This window comes from Pleurodeles waltl, chromosome 12 (assembly GCF_031143425.1).
Source record: "Pleurodeles waltl isolate 20211129_DDA chromosome 12, aPleWal1.hap1.20221129, whole genome shotgun sequence".
NCBI lineage: Eukaryota > Metazoa > Chordata > Amphibia > Caudata > Salamandridae > Pleurodeles > Pleurodeles waltl.
The window spans coordinates 167,600,687-167,612,967 of NC_090451.1; positions in this window are offsets into that span (position 1 = coordinate 167,600,687).

Sequence of the window (12,281 nt, forward strand, 5' to 3'; positions counted from 1 at the left end):
CCCCCACACCTCGAGGGCTGCGGAGGCTACTGTAATGCCACTGCTCCATCTCTAAATAGGACATGGGAACCACTGGATGGGAGGGATGTGATCGCCACCAATTGGTGGCCAGCTGCAGCTCTAACAACCTCTAAATGAGGCGTTCTCTTCAAAAGCATGATAAAAGTTATATAATTCAAGAAGATACTAAACATTTGCAATTTTCAATTCAAATTTAAAGGTTAAAAGTGTATCTTCTGATGTTACAGAAAGGGTTTTCAATTTGTATTCAGTTTCCATTGGTAAGAGTTCTGAAGCAAAACATAAAAAAGTGATCTTTCTCTAAGCTCTGCCTGGATGAAGCATCAAGATTTGCAACATGTGCTGGACAAAGAACGGCCGGCCAATGCAGTTCTGCTAAACCGTATACTATTGTTTGAAAGATTAATCAAAATAGTTGCTCTTGGGTAGTCTTTCCTGAATTCAATTAATGAATGACAGCTAATTAACACTGGTGCATTCTTGCAATAAATTCAACTTGGTAGGATTAAAAAAAAATTAATACTGAAAGCAAAATGCTGCATAAGATATACATTTTATGATAGTTGCGCAGTAGCGAGGCTATTGAAACAGTGAATAAATCTTGATAGGTTGGGGCAACATTGTTAAATTTCGAAATGCATGTATTTTCAAAGCGTTTGACCAGGAGCATATTATATAAAAAAATGTAATAAACAAATAAATAAATACATAAATAATAAAACAGAGTTCTAACGTAAACTTTCTCTGTTCTTTCTATTGGGTAGGCTTTTGGAGACTTTGCCTTTGTGAATCCTTGTGTTGCAGTTTTGCTTCCCTGAGAAATTTTCAATATTGTTTTTTTATATTTATGTAATTCAGATGGTTTGTTCCAGAATGATCATTATGATATTTAAGAAGACTAATTTTCTATCTCAATTATTTAATGTGGCGAAGTAGCATTGAATTTTGGTTTCAATGCGGGAACGGGCAGAATCTTTGATTGTAGTAAGCTAATGATCGTGAAGAGAGGGACCATATACCTAATGACCAGGATGGTTCTTGAAGTTAGAGTAGTAGGGATTCAGTCATTGGTAAATTCTCCTATCACTTTATAAAAGCATAGCTGAAGGAGCTCCATTTTAGTCTTTTCCTCTGAGCCCCAGATTGAGGGCCTCATTTTCAAGAAACTGACACATCCTCATTGATGCGTCAGATTTTTTATGCCTGCATCACATCCCCTAACAAAGCCATGAGTGCACTATATTTACAATACAGAGCTCCACTGCAACTTTTTCACAGATGGGTCAGAAATTCTGATGCATATGTTGGCGCATTGCTGGATTTGCTTCCTTACACTGACGCAACTCCTGTAAAGCAAGGAGAGTACCACTGGAAAAAGCCCTGCATCAATTTTACACTTGGTCTGAGCAGGCAGTAAAAGTTTGAGTGAAATCATATAGTGATGCAGTGAAAAGTTTTCATTTTCAATGCGTCAATTCTATGTGGCTTTTTCCGTGGGAATGCCTATCCTGCATACATTATACCTGGCACAGGTATAATGTGACGCAGGGCTTCACAAACTGAGGCACTGGGTTCTCTGCATCAGTTTGTTAATATGGAGCACGCAGTGCACTGATAGCGCTGCTGCTGCATAAAAAGAAAAATCACACAGTGGAGGAGTGAGGGACGTTTATCTGAGGCCCTGAATTTATTTTGCTCATCATTTAAATCCTGCCTGCTTTCTTTACCATTATTTTGTAGCTTGATAACATTGGATTATGGTTGCTCTTGTTTTGAGAGATGATATTACAAGAAGTGATAGCTAAGGTTCCTTTCTTTTTACGACAAATGTGTAATCAATGGTCATTGTTGTTCTACTCAATATATATGTATGTACTGGAGTTTGGTCTATGGAGTGATGAGATGATAATGGTTTTAAGCTAAAATGTAGAATCAGATTTACAAGTGGTTTCACAGTGGTTTCACAGTAGTTCTCTGTGTGCGTTATCCACAGCCAGTCTAAATTTTCCGTGTTAAAAATTCCAGAGATGAGAATTTCTTGTTCCATGTGTTGAAGCATTAAATCCTCCAGGCCCTTTTTAACACATTACAGATTTCTTCTATAATCACCATCATGCCAATTAAGGTAAACATTTATGAAAAGTAAAGTTATTGTTCAGGCTCCAGTCAGACAATGATCTAAGATTACTGCTTGTAAAGATTTATTAGACAGTGGAACCCTTTGAGTCCTGACTTTTATTCGTTATTAGAGCCCATTTCCTGTTCTGATACAGATCTGTGTGTTACATATGAGAAATGACTGTGAGTTCTATGTCTTATAGAAGAGCCTAGGGTGGACTTTAATGCCTCCTCCTCAACTACTGAGTCAGTGTTAAATCAACTTGACTGTTGTACTGCTGGGGTTAGTTCTTGACTGCAAAAGGTGTCTGTGAATCTCCCTGGTAGTTATTGAAACAGTCAGCTTGCCTACATAATACATTGGCCTGCACTGATTATTGGATATATTTTTTTAATGAATGGGGTTATCTTTTTTGGAAATTTTGCCTGTGGAGAATGAGACATTTTGCTTAGTGCTGCTATGAGTGGTGAGACACTGTGGATCAATTTGACTGGAATTTAACTTGATATTCACCTGAAGTAGTTCTTTGTTTCTCTTTTTTAATTTTTTAATTTTTCTTCTCTTTCCTGGTTAATGGATTAAGAGAATGGCTTTGTGCTGTTAGTCCTCCGTGTGTACCTGTTTCAATTTCCTCAAGAGGAGAGGCTGTAGAGTTCATTATGTCCAAATGGTGTTCCTATTAGTCCCACCTGTCACCGTGCTTGATTGTGATTCTGAAGGTGTGCTATGAGTCAACTGTTCCGTCATAGAATTATTAGTGCTTTGCTTATGTTGGGTATCTTTGTAGCTCGATACAAGTTCTCCTATTTAGGTATTTTATTATTAATATCACAGTTCAATGTATTCTCCTCTTTAACAAGGGCAAAGGACTTACACGGTTCTATTAAAAGTTATAATAATTTTGGACGCATAATAGGTTTATCCACAATTGGATGACCAGTGCATCTCAAATTCAGATCTGTTGTTGTCTTTGTAAAACGGTTAGTTTTCTTTAGATCTGAGATGTGGGAGTTGTTTCTCTCTATCAAGATAGTGTTCTCCAAAAGATCATGATCTGCTAATATATATAATTTTCTGTCTATTGTGTTCATGTGAGTTTCAAAGTTATTATGTGGGTTGCCAATAATTTTAAAAAGAGTTGCATTGAAAGGGCTGTGGTATAAGCCCACCATGTCCTATTTATTAAAATGAGGAAACCATATCCAAATTTAGTCATAGTAGACTAAGGGCCTGATTTAGATTTTGGATGGGTTGCTCCATCACAATGGTGATTAATATCCCATCAGCCAAAATCTAATTCCTGTAGGAAATAATAGCTCCTGGCTCACAGATTCACTCTGCACCTGCCTGCCTTGTGCCCTGCACCGAAGATCTAGCTGTGCCTTAAAGGTCCCCCACCCCTTGCAACCTTAGCACTCCAAAGGGACCCACCGGACTTACCTTTAAGCACACCTGTGCAGTGCTTTTCCAAGTGGTCCCCTGCAGTGGCCTGGCACCAGCTCCAACAACTTTCTGCAGTTGCTCCCGCCTAAACCGAGAGTCAGCCGAACTTCTCCAGCTGGTCCATAGTGCCTCCTAAAGACCTCGACATACCTACAAAAGAAGACATTGGAGAATGCATTGCCTGATTTTATGTGCATTCTTTAAGTTTTTTCCCCATGATTACTATGGTGCGTAATTATGCATAAAAATACTATTTGTTTATTAAACTTCAAAAATTCGTAACAGAAAAAGTACTGACCCAATTTTGATGATCTTTGAAATTTTATAAAAATCTGAAGTATTTATGTAAATTGGTTTCAAGTTATTCTTTTGCGTGTGTCTCACTTTACTGAAACTGTAAGTACAACAAATGCTTTGCACTTCTCCAAGATTAGCCTAACAGCTCAACTAAGCTAACATACAAATTAGAGCATTAGTTGGGCTAGTTTTTGACCTCTGGAAACAAAAGTGTGGTTGCCTGGACTTTCTGTACATTGTGCTTAGTTTTGCACACTGCATAGAAAGCCAGCTTCCTGCACTCCTATTTACGTTACAGGGATACAAGCTACAAGAGGCCACTCCTAGAACTGCCTATACCAGCTGACCAGTTTCAACTGGACCTGCCCTGGACACTGATGTTGGCCTCATGAGGTCCTGGAACCCCGAGGTGTGTCAAAGTCTACTCCACCTAACACCCTAAAAATCCTGCTTACTTAGAACCTTTTTGGCTCCAAAGAGCTTTGGAAGAAAAGTTGATCTGACCAATGTGTGTTGCCCCCGGACTGAAGATTCAGGTTTTCCCTTCTCTGAGATTTTCGAATCAGCAGACAATCTGATTCAGTGATGACTTGTGAAGAGAGAATCCACACTCATTGAGTCCTTTTTGGGCACAGCCTGCAGCCTTGATGGATGATTCTGAGCTCCAAAAAAGTGACTGAGTGCAAAAGTAGAAATCTTCACTGGGGGAAGGCACCACATATATTTGGCTTATGAGGGATTTTGTTTGGTTGCAAAATTCCAATTTCTCCCCTACAGAGCTTTCCCACCGAAGCCAATGGATTCAACGGGACCTCGTTAGATGGATCTCTGAACTCATGGAGCCCTTCTGGGCCACAGCCTGCTACCTTGCCACATTAAAGATTTCAGACTTCCATTTCAGAGACTAAGAGGCTGATTATGAGTTTGGCGGCTGAAACATCCGTCCACCAAACTCTCAACGGGAAGGTCACCCCACTGGCCCTATTACGGCTTTCCCACTGGGCGGGCCGGTGGAAACCAAGGTTTCCACTGGTCAGCACACTGGGAAGGGTGCAATAGCATTGTGGTCAGCTCATAATAGAGCTGGTGACAAAGCTGCCTCATGCAGGGGGCACCACCATCCTCAAAATGCACACTGTTTGCACATCAGCAAGTGCACAATTCGAGAGTGCTGGGTAGGAGAACCTCTGAATTTGTTCTCTGTGAGCCTTTTCATGGCCATCAGATTACCATGAAAAGGCTGGTGGAGAACAAGGTTGAAATCAGCAAGGGGGTGCTGAGTTGAGAAACGTCCTTAACAACACGTTGCTAACAACGCAGATCTTTCCCATGCAAGAGTAACCACGCTTGCCGGAACCACACAGGGCTTTTTCTGTGCCTTAACCACCCATGTTCCAAACTACTAAGATGAGTGCTTAAGGCACAGAAAAAGCCATCCGTTGTTTGGGGAGGACACAGAGGATGCAGTGAGGAAAGTAGGACAAGGGTGGGGGATGGATTAAGGGCTTGGGGTGGAGGGGAATTTTTTTTTTAAAGAGCGGGATGGGGGCTTTGTTATTTTATTTTTTATTTAGGGCTTAGGGTGGGGTAGTTTATGTTAAGTGGGTGGGGAAAGATTTAAGGAGGCGCGGGAGGATGGAGGAGAGAAGTGGAGTAAGAATCAGTAGAGGACGCGGTGAGGTAAGTGGGGTTAGGGCAGGTTTGGTAGGTAGTTTTTAGTGGTGGGGTGGAATTACGGTTTAGGGTGGGTGGGGGTGTAGGGGCATTTTAGTTTTTAGGGGTAGGCGTGGAGAGGTCAGGGTAATTATTTTGAGGGCTCAGGGCAGGTGGGGTGGTCAGAGTAATTTCGTTTTTAGGGGTGGGGTGGGGTTGGGAGTTGGGATAGTTTTTTTTGGGATTTAGGGTGGATGGGGTTGGGGTAATTTACTTATTGGAGCAGGTTTTAGGGCTTAAGGCAGGTGGGGGTGCTGGGGTTGTTTAATTTTTAGGGGTCGGGTGGGGGGTCAGGGCAGTTTTTTTGGGTTCAGGGCGGGTGGGGGGTTGGGGTAGTTCAGTTTTTAGGGGTGGAGTGGGGGTGCTGGATAGTTTTTTTAGGGTTCAGGGCAGGTGGAGGCTGTGGGGTAGTTTAGTTTTGGGCCTCATTGCAGGTGGGAGAGGTTACATGACAGAACCATGCATGCCGTTTCCACATATGCCTTTGCTAGGCATGCTTTTACAACGAGATTCGTTGTAAAGACATGCGTGGTAAAGGCATGCATGGAAACAACGTGGTTGTGGTTCCGACCGTGTTGTTAAGGCATTCTTTGTTCCGGCATATGTGGTTCTATCATACAACCTGCTGAGTTCAGCGCCGCCCTGGCTGATTACAAACAGGACCGCCGTCAGACCATTGGGATCACTAATCCTGGCAAAGACAGTGGTAGGTCCCCGCCAGCCTCGTAATAAGTTTGCAGGTAAAACTTTCTGACAAGGTCAAACCTTATTTCTGTCTTTGACTTGTGTTCCATTGCATATGGTATTAAAGCAGACCTATGTGCCTGTCTACCGCAACCAGTTGACCATGCTTGTGCTTAACGCTTTTAGGTACTATTTTTATTAAAAACTTTACAAATTCATATCTCCAGTTGCCCTTATTGGATTTGCATTGCTCTGGTGGAATTTTATTTTTAGATATGTACTTTATCCTTCTAAATTGGTTTGAACTTTTCCACATTGGGTTGGCAATTCTTTTTATATTTTGCCTTTACTACTGTTTTAGTGCTGTACAAATATTTTAGACACTACCTCTAGATTAAGCCTATCTGTTCTGTGTCATAGTTATCAGGCGTTTGAGTTCAGGTTTAGTTAGCAACTTCGGTGGCTCACTTTGAAAAGGATTGTGATTATTATTTGAGATGGGTAGTTACACCCCTCAACTAATACTCCGGTTTCTAACAAACAACAAACATATTTTTCAAACTCACATGCGTCCGCACATGCAGTTTAGTGATTCACTATTTGGGATTGTTAGACCTGACAGCCTTAGGGTGGTCACCCCTAACTTTTTGCCTGCCTCCCTCCACTTTTTGGACACGGTTCTTGCTGGTTTTAGGACTCTGTGCACTTTACCACTAGTAACCAGTGCTAACTTGCATATGTTCTCTCCTTTAAAGACACAATGACATTGGATCATACACAATTGGCTTATTTCATGTACTTATAGGTCCCTAATAAAGTGCACTGTATGTGCCCAGTGCCTGTAGATTAAATGCTACTAGTGGGCCTGCAGCACTGATTGTGCCACCCACTTAAGTAGCCCCTTAACCATGTCTCAGGCCTGCCATTGCAAGGCTTGTGTGTGCAGTTTCACTGCCAATTCGACTTGTCTTTTAAAATTACTTGCCAAGCCTAAAACACCCCTTTTTCTACATATAAGACACCAATAAGGTAGGCCCTAGGTAACCCTTAGGGCAAGGTACTGTGTAGGCAAAAGGCAGGACATGTACCCTGGTAGTTTACATGTCCTGGTAGTGTAAAACTTCTAAATGAATTTTACACTGCTGTGAGGCCTGCTTCTTTCATAGGCTATCATTAGGGCTACCATCATATACTGTTTGAGTGGTAGCTCCTGGTCTGAAAGGAGTAACAAGGTCATATTTAGTATGGCCAGAATGGTAATACAAAATCCTGCTGACTGGTGAAGTTGGATTAAATATTACTATTTTAATAATGCCACTTTTAGAAAGTGAGCATTTTTCTGCACTTAAATCTTTCTGTGTCTTACAATCCACATCTGGCTGCGTTAGTTGGCAGCTCCCTTGTGCATTCACTCAGACAAACCCCAAACACAGGATGCTCAGCCTCACTTTCATACATCTGAATAATGAATGGGTCTTCATGGGCTGGGAGGGTGTAGGGCCTGACACTTACATGTCAAAGTGCAGTAGCCTGCCCTCACAAAAAGGACTGCCACACACCCAACTGGGACGCTGGCAGACAGGATAGAACTGAAAGGGGACCTTCTGCACTTCTAAGCCACTCTTTGAAGTCTCCCTCACTTCAAAGGAACATTTGGTTATTTAAACAGGGCCTCTGTCCCTGCCAACTCAGACACTTCCTTGAGAAGAACCTGAACCAGAACCTGCAACCTGCCAAGAGGAACCGCCTGGCTGCCCAAAGGACTCACCTGACTGCTTTCTGAGAAGGACTGCTACCTTGCTGTTGCCCTGCTGCCTTGCTGCTCTCTGGCTGTGCTGAAGAAGTGCCCTCCAAGGGCTTGGATAGAGCCTGCCTCCTGTTCCCTGAAGTCTCAGGACCAAAAAGACTTCATTCCTGCATGAAGATCTCCCTGTGCAGTGGAAATCCATGCACAGCCTGCAGAAAATGACGCAAGTCTGCCTCGCAGTGTTAAAACCACTGCATGCTGAACCGGAATGACGCAGCCCAACTTTGCCAACAGACAGGTGGAACACAATGTGCCGCCCACTGTATTACAAGGCACCAATCCGCCAGCTTTTCCGGGGCGGTAACAACACAAACAAAAGCATGGCGAAAACAGTACTTGGAACGGAAACCAGTCACCTCTCGACACCCAACAAGGAACCAGGACAGCATGGAGCCTGAGTTACAGATGCTACCAATGTTGGTTTACCTCCTCTTCTACCAGGAACATCAAAGACGGCGGCGACGACCACAGTGAGTCCAGCACCTAGCACACAGGGGGCGGGGGAGGAAAAAGAGAGTGACACGCACACACAACATGCAACACCCACACCCCGACCCTCACCCACAACACCATACACACAAATACATGCATCAACATTACATATACACCCCGTAACCCTCTGGAAGAGTGCAAAGACAAAATTAAATGATTGTAACAAGTGTAATCATCGAAAATCCAGAGAGGGAAACAGGTCTGTAAAAGATCATTATATACAAATATGTGCAGCAACTACACAAGTCTGGATAGTGTTCCATTCATTCTCCGTGGACCAGTGGTCCCAAAATGCATGGGCGAAGCCCACACATGATACCTGCCTCAAAACGGAGAGAACACTGCTGGGGCATCAGGTCGAAAAAAAACAGGCACCTCAGGCGGAAGGGGAGGGGAGGCACCTCAGCCGGATGATGGGATGACGCCACTGCTCCACGAGGGGCTCCATGCCCACTGCTTGCTCCTGGGGAGTGAAAAGCCACAGCCCCACAAGTCTCTCAAGTACATCTCCCATGTGAATGCCAAGTATCCTGGCTCTGTGCATGACGCTTATATTTTGAGGAATAGCAGCATCCCTTATGTAATGGGGCAACTCCAGAGGCACCGTGTGTGGCTAAGAGGTGAGCTCAAGGTCCCAACACAGTTTGAATAGGTGTCTGGGTTTGGGAGAGTCGCTAAGGGTTGGTGTGTGTCTAACAGTTGTCCCTCGATATTTGCAGGTGACTGGTTTCCCCAACCTGTCATGGCTACTGACCCCAGTGAGGAATCCCAGGACAAGGGCAGAGGAACGCTACAATGAGGCACATGGGCGAACTAGGAGGATAATAGAGCATACATTTGCCTCCTGAAGGCCAGGTTCCGGTGCCTCCATCTGACAGGTGGCTCTCTATACTACTCACCGAAGAAGGTGTGCCAGCTCATCGTGGCATGCTGTATGTTGCACAACCTGGTGTTGCGACTCCAGGGGCCTTTTCTGCAGGAGGATGGGCCTGAAGTTGGTCTTGTGGCAGCTGTGGAGCCTGTGGACAGTGAAGAAGAGGAGGCAGAAGAAGAAGATATAGACAACCGAAACAACATCATCATGCAATACTTCCAGTGAGACACAGGTAAGAGACTGGCACTGCTCCTCTCATATCATACTACTGTTGGACATTGCATGATTCTGCCTTTTTACCTCTGTGTATGGACCCTGACAGTTCACTTTGGCTTTGCATTTCACAGATCTGGGCACCACTTTCTGCCTTCTGCTATGTTTACTGCTGCCCAACAACTGTCGAACATTGGTATGTGAAAATGAAGATTGACATTGTTATTTTTCTGAGAGGTTGCAATAACACATTTGTGAAGGTACAGGCTGACTCCAGATTGATTTGTGATCCAAAGGTGTTTATTTCTGTGCTAATAAGTGGAGGGGGCTGTGCAATGGGCTGGGTTGATGGTGGAGCAATGTCCATGGTGGAGTCCAGTCTATTGGTATCACAGGTGCATTGTCCAAGGGGGCATAGGAAGTGGAGGAATGGCATTTCAAGGTGGACAGGGAACAGAGTGGGACAGAAGGGTGACAATCAGGAGAGTCTTATTTCCTGGTGGGGGTCCTGCCAATGTTCTCTGTCTTGTTCCTGGATCTCAGGGACTGTTTGCGGGCTGGTTCTCCTTCTGCAGGGGGTGGGGTGCTGGTGGCCTGTTGGTCCTGTGGTGGGACCTCCTGTCCACTAGCGCCTGCGGAGATGGAGGGCTGTTCATCGTTCAGGCTAGTGTCAGGGGCCCGTTGGTGTGCCACTGTGTCCCTCATGGTGTTGGCCATGTCTGCCAGCACCCCTGCAATGGTGACCAGGGTGGTGTTAATGGACCTCACGTCCTCCCTGATCCCCAGGTACTGTTCCTCCTGCAGCCGCTGGGTCTCCTGAAACTTGGCCAGTACCGTGCCCATGGTCTCCTGGGAATGGTGGTATGCTCCCATGATGTTGAAGAGTGCCTCATGGAGAGTGGGTTCCCTGGGCCTGTCCTCCCCCTGTCGCACAGCAGTCCTCCCAGTTTCCCTGTTGTCCTGTGCCTCTGTCCCCTGAACAGTGTACCCACTGCCACTGACCCCAGGCCCCTGATTGTCTTGGGTTGGTGAGTTTGCCTGGGGTCCCTGTAGTGGTGGACACACTGCTGATTGACATGTCCTGGGGACATAGGGATGGGCCTGCTGGGTGGGTGCTGTGCTGGTGTTTCCTGAGGGGGAAGTTCAGTGGTGGTTTGTGACAGTGGCAGGGAACCGACTGTCCTGAGGTCCCTGATGGGCCGGTCATCTTGATCCAGGCATGCAGAGCTGCTGTTGTCACTGTGGGCCTCTTCTGTGAGGGGACTGGCTATGTCTGGCACCTCCTGTCTGGTGACGTTGGGTAGGGGTCCTGCTGAGGGGTAAATGCATAGTTATTGTATCTGTGTGTGCCATCTTGTGCAATGGGTGAGTTACCCTCTACACCTGTGCTTAGCTTATTGTCTTTGGCCTTGTGTGATTGGTGATTTTGGGGCCTGGGTGAGTATCTGTACTGGACATGCTTTGGTGATAGGTGTCCATGCATTGGTGTAACATGCAGGCTTTGGTTTTGGGATGTGTGAATTGTGATAATGGGGTATCTGTGGGGTGTCGGGGTGATGGGTGTGAGGGTTGGGCTAGGTGTTTGTGATAGCATGCATGTAGGGTGGGGGTGATATAGTAATAAAGATTTGCCTTACCATAGTCCAGGCCTCCTGCTACTCCTGCAAGGCCCTCAGGATGCATGATCGCCAAGACTTGCTCCTCCCATGTTGTTAGTTGTGGGGGAGGAGGTGGGGATCCACCGCCAGTCCTCTGTACTGCTCTCTGGTATCTTGCAACCACAGAACGCACCTTCCCCCGTAGGTCATTACACCTCTTCCTGATGTCATCCCGTGTTCTTGGATGCTGTCCCACTGCGTTGACCCTGTCGACAATTCTCTACCATAGCTCCATCTTCCTTGCACTGGATGTCTGCTGCACCTGTGATCCGAATAGCAATGGCTCTACCCGGATGATTTCCTTCACCATGACCCTGAGCTCCTCCTCAGAAAAACTGGGGTGTCTTTGAGGTGCCATAATGTGGTGTGGGTGATGTGTGAGGTGATGTTTGTTGTGCTGTGTGATGTGTTGTGTTGGTGTGTGTTCTTTGAGGTGTGTGGCTGTTGTATAAGTGATGGTGTTGTGTGCCGGTGGATGCTGGTGTTGTGTTTGCTATTCTCTCTCTCTCTCTCTGCTTCTTCCAAAAAAATCGTTGTAAGGGGTTGTGGGTAATTTGGGTGTGTGTTTTTAAGTGGTATGGGTGTGGTGGACTAAAATCCATCGCCGATTGGATGAACAACAGTCGCCTGAAACTCAACTCCGACAAGACGGAAGTCCTCATCCTCGGGCGCACTCCCTCGGCCTGGAACGACTCATGGTGGCCCTCCGTCCTCGGACCCCCGCCCACCCCTGCCAGCCACGCAAGAAACCTCGGCTTCATCCTGGACTCCGACCTCACCATGTCCAAACAGGTCAGCGCCGTCTCCTCCTCCTGTTTCAACACCCTTCGAATGCTCCACAGAATCTTCTAGTGGATTCCAACAGAAACCAGAAAGACGGTGACCCAAGCCCTCGTCAGCAGCAGACTTGACTACGGCAACGCACTCTACACAGGCATCCCAACCAAAGACATCAAACGA